At 40.6% G+C, this 5,171-nt stretch overlaps 1 protein-coding gene and 1 long non-coding RNA gene across 3 annotated transcripts in view; one reads left to right on the top strand and one right to left on the bottom strand.

Moving 5' to 3' along the window:
* Positions 1-5,171, top strand: part of LOC106940444 (centrosomal protein of 162 kDa) — a 45,631-nt gene that overhangs the window by 14,996 nt on the left and 25,464 nt on the right. The window lies entirely within an intron of this gene.
* LOC106940445 (uncharacterized) lies at positions 3,913-5,165 on the bottom strand. Its single transcript, XR_001423096.1, has 3 exons — positions 4,356-5,165; positions 4,072-4,278; positions 3,913-4,000 (listed from the first exon to the last, which is right to left on the bottom strand). It is a non-coding gene; the product is annotated as an uncharacterized LOC106940445 (long non-coding RNA).

The raw sequence follows: 5,171 nt of genomic DNA, 5'->3' as shown, positions 1-5,171 counted from the left end.
TGGATCTTCTCCCAATGGTTTTGATGAGGAGAGATCCCGGACGAGCCCCCACAGTTTGTTACACGTCTCAGCTCATAGTGGACAATTGTAACAAATTATGTTTTGTTTTGTTTTTTCTTCTTCTGATGTCTCTGTTTCTCCTTTGATCTTGGTGGAGAGCCTGTAACGATGAACAGCGTCAGTGAAAGAAAAAAAAGGACAACCGCCGTCGTCTTCTTCTTTATTACAAATTCTTGAAATTATGAAATCATTAACATTTCTTAGTACGATCAAATTCTTGTGTCCTTCTGTTGTTATCAAACAACTACATAGCATTCACTTCAGTAAATAGTATCAACTCCCACCAACTGTGACAGTATCAAATTTCCAAATTAAACAATTCACCAATTAATTTAGAGCTCACAGATGTACATTAAAAAAAAACATTTCTCAAATGAGAGGATTAATTAGGGTAAATAATTTAACATGGACATGTTATAATGAACAAATATATTTTAAGCTCTAATGGGCTTTGAATAACTATAACTGTCTGTACAGTTTTAATTGATTACACAGTAGGGGAGACATAGTGATGTCTATAATAATAATAATGATAATAATAATATTAATAATAATAATTTCCTTTGAACAGATAACACAAAACAACGCATGTTAGGGTGCTGTTCTGTCAGATCAGCATACATTGTCAGATAGTCATACGCTTAGCTCAGACATGTATACGTCGTCATTACCATATGATTTTATTTAATCTGCGACATAGGATCATGACGTAGATCATCATACACTTTGTTATTAACAGCAGTATAACATCCTGACTTAGCGGTTAAGTAGGTTAATGAGTTTTACACGGGCGTGTGTTGTAGTTGACTGCAGCTGCAGCCAGACCTGCTTTAAATACACTTTGAAACCACGACAACACATGTATATCTATCTAGTTATCATATTATGTCATATTATAAACAATTTAATGACTTATTTTCGTCATAACTTGTTGCGTATGCTGAACTGACAACTCCTCTGACGGTCGGACTTCTTAATGCGCATGCGCGGGCATGCGTACTGACTGCATGTATGCTATCCTGACAGCGTATGGCTACTGATAGAACAGTGCCATTGTTTGATCGGGGAGTGGACGGAGCTAAAAGATACATGTAGCGATCTTCAAAAGGGCCGTCATGTGGCCATTGTAGCCACAATGTAGCTAACTGCGATCCTAACAAATCACTCTTTTTTTATTTTTTTTCTTAATGTTTGAGCACGTCTATGTATGAAATTACGAAATCAGATCCAAATTAACTTGTTACTCCACATTTTTAGAGGGGGACAGCCCTCACCAGCTTCACATTACTAACCTGTAACGATGAACAGCGTCAGTGAAAGAATAAAAGGACGACCGCCGTCTTCTTCCCCAAACTCTGTCTGAAGAGCAAGGGGCGGGGCTCCTCACTTCCGGTCTCCTGGTGAGACGTTGGCCGAACCTTGGTTACTTTTTTTTGTTTTCTTTTTTTTTATTTAACAGGGTATTTTGGTCAATTTAAGTGTAAAAAAACAACAACAAAAAACACATGCATAATAAATTGAAGTACTATTAATTTATGTGGTGGCTTATATTCTTAAACAGATTTTCTGGACTATCAACAAGTGATGATTAAATTCTCCCACTTTATGGTGTATCATACCTCTGCTACCCACAATGCACTGCTATCTCAAAATTCTCCTTCAAAATAAAATGCCGATAATTTAATTCTCTTCCATTTCGTGTTTGAGTTTTTAATAAGAGTCACAGAAAATGTTTTGGTTGCTGGAGTTTATGGGACGAGATTTTCAGATCTGACTAAGTGGACAAAGCATTTGATATGGTTTGATGCTTCGTGTAACCGGAAAAATAAAACTACTACTAATAATAAAATGATATAAAACCAGCGTGATGCGAGGCGAGTGTGAAACTCCTCATTGGGCTGAACCTGCATTAGCGCTGGTTCGTTAACCACTAACGCACCGGCCAACTGGGATCACATACATAAACTTTACACCGTAAACAGACAAGAGCCACACACTGGGTAGCGTGTTGAGCTGTAAATACCGCACATAATTGTTCGTTCACAAAGATAAATCATTCTCACTACTCCCTCAACGCGTATCTCTGAAAGCGCCACTAAAAGTTATTCCTGCGGTTAACATTGAGCTGTGCAACCAGACGCAGTGGGCTCTAAACTCCTGCCTTGATTTCTCCAAAGAAATATAATTCCTCAGAGGAAGTTGATGTAAATATCCATACAGGTCAGCCTGTGTCCAGTTTGAGTGCAATGAGGCATGTGCTGTTCATGCTGAGGTAAAGTGAGGTAAAGCAACGGCAGCGCGTGAGGCAACGCGCAGAGGCTCCAGCTGTGTTCATGGTCCGCGCGCTGCCGGCTTGAAATGCCTAAACTACAAACCTATCTATTATAAACTTATCCTTTAGGAACAAATCTACTCTCTAGTGAAATGCTCAGAGCAACAGAGACACTTGTAATCCGACTTAAAAAAAAAGGGGAAAAAAATAAGCTTTTTTTAAAAAAATTATTATACTCCCAAAAGACATAAACAAGCAACGCCTAGCCTGGTGGGGTACTAGTAAAGCAGGCTTATAATACACTGGGGAAAACCCTGCTATGTTCAGCTCGCATTGGGACAGCGCCGAGTCCTCATGGAAAAACATGAGTGACTACAAAGTCACTCATTGAGAGTCCCGTTCTGCTGCCTCAGGCACGCCATAAATGCTTATGTTATCTCTTCCTGTTATGCTCTCTAGGTCCATCAATAGATAGGTGAATCCTTAGGATATTCTTGAATGTTAATTTCTCCAAAGCCTCTTGCAACCAGTCTAACTTTGGGTACTATGCCCACTTGTGTTTTCTTGAGTGTGAACACCCACCTCGTTGATATGCATTTATGACCATTTTTTTCTTCTAGTTCTTCCTCCTTTTCCAGTTGTCAAGTTCAGTTTGTTTAGCTTGTGAAAAAATATCCTCATTCACCACTAATATATTTCATCTTTGGTGTCAGTGACATTTTCAACCTCTTCAAAGTTGGTTACTTCTTCCATATAAAGTGACCCTGTGGATCCAGCAATTTCCTCTGGCTAAGTTTTCTTCTGATTGTTTCTGTTTCCCTCTGGCCTTTCCTGCCTGGCTGGTTATTTTTCCAGAATATTTTTGACCTGTTTCTTTGTGTATTTGACTCCTTGTCTAGCTTTTGGATCTGGTCTTTTACTTACAGTTGTGTGTGTCAGTGGGAGACCACCCTCTTCAGGCTGTACTGTATCATAGGAGGATTCGCTGTTTTCTACAGCATCAAGTGGTTCATCACTTGCTGGCCATCAGGTGATGAACCACTTGCCATCTGCTCATGTTCACTTTCAAAATCATGTTCATCAACTTTTATGCTCCAGGTGTCTTTAAAAAAAAATTACATCCATTTTAATAGAATTGTCTTATTCAGTTTCTAATAGTTTCTCCTGTGTTTCATCCACTTTTCCCAGCTTAGATTGGTGTACTCTGACATATGTTCCACCATGCCTGACAAATATTACTACACCATCTTGGCCAATAACCACACCTGGACCTTTCCACTCCTGACAGTCTGTATATTTATAACAGACTTTGTCTCTTGTTTCATATTTTTCATCTCTGGAATGAAAAAGATGAAAAGGGCTCTTTAGATCCTCTCAGAACATTCAGCCTGGGCAAAGGCTTTGCTCATGCCATGCAGTGTGATGACCCATCATTGACATCAGTTTCCAATGGTGGAGATTTTTCAGTTAGAACTGAAGGCAGGTTTGGGTTTTGTCCAAAAACAAGTTGATAGTGTCATAATGTGAGGTACCAGGATTCTAAGGCAAGCAACAACTACGGACACCAGACGCAGTTTAACAGATTTATTAAACAATAAGGTGTAAATGGAGGGAGGATGGAGAGGTATAGATCAGCGGCAGCAGGGTGGAACCGGGCCAGAGGAGGAACTGAGAAATGGGTGAGCGGTTAGACAGAGGAATAATGACGGGAATGATGGTGTAACCTGGTGATGGCTTACGGTTTGAGGGTTCAGATGAGCAGAGGAGGGTACAGCAGTTGGGGCAGTGAGGGGTTTCCAGGTGGAGGAGTTCCAGCAGGCAACTGAGGGTGGACAGGCAGTAGCAGGCTGGTGGTTGTGGAGGAATCCTGGGGCTAGGCCTAGCAAAACAGCGAGGGTCAGGTAGTCCAGGTGGATCTGAATCTTGGAGAGCAGTCAGAGCTGGTTCTAGGAGGAAGGAAGAGATGGGAGAGACGTCGGGAACTAGTTAAACACTTTAGACACAGCACAGAGCTAGAGTGTACCACTGTAGAAGCAGAACCATCTGGCATCTTCTTCCGGGAAGCCGCTCCTATTTAAGGCCCTTGCTGATTGGAGATGATGAGCACCAGCTGGATCCCATCAGCCTGCCACCCTGAAAATGTAGCCGTGTACATTGTGCATCCTGTTTTTTTTTTTGTTTGTTTTTTTACATTTTCCAGTCACATTTGTTGTCTTTCTTTACATTAAGTAGCATTGTGATTGTGTCTTTCCAGTAGGCCGTTGCTCCATGGACTGTATCCAGCAGTGGCTTTAACCTCAATGTTAAAATGTTCAGCCATGTCTCTTATTTCTTCATTGTTAAATTCACCTCCATTGTCAGTGACTAATCTGCGTGGTGGGCCATGAACGCTTATCCAGCAGTGAATAAAGTGCTTCACTATCTCTTTGGGTCTTTTTGTGGTGATAATGCTCCCTGCACTGAATCTTGTAAAATGGTCGATGGCATGTAGATACCACAAACCTGGCTCAAGCTCATGTAGGTCCACAGCTACAGTTTCATTATACGTTGAAGCCATGGGTAAACCCACTGCAGGTTTAGGTTTTGCTCTACTGTACCGGATGCATATTTCACAGTTTTTTACAATTTCCTTCAGGATTGTAATGCTTTCATCATCAGTGTTGCCTGAGCAAGACAAGAGCTTTTGTAGTCTGTCAACTGAGGCATGTCCAAATTGTTTATGTAGCTTTAGCAGTACTGGTTTTTTTTCTTTTGTTGTCATGTTTTCTGTCACAATGAGAATTTCATCTTCATCATTTGGTGTCTCACTTTGTTTAAACTGGCTTTCATTATTGATCCT

The sequence above is a fragment of the Poecilia latipinna genome, unplaced genomic scaffold (assembly GCF_001443285.1).
Source record: "Poecilia latipinna isolate Pla-1442-1.1 unplaced genomic scaffold, P_latipinna-1.0 Scaffold3229, whole genome shotgun sequence".
NCBI lineage: Eukaryota > Metazoa > Chordata > Actinopteri > Cyprinodontiformes > Poeciliidae > Poecilia > Poecilia latipinna.
Note: the sequence above shows the minus strand (reverse complement) of the source record. Positions and strands in the feature narration are given on the sequence as shown.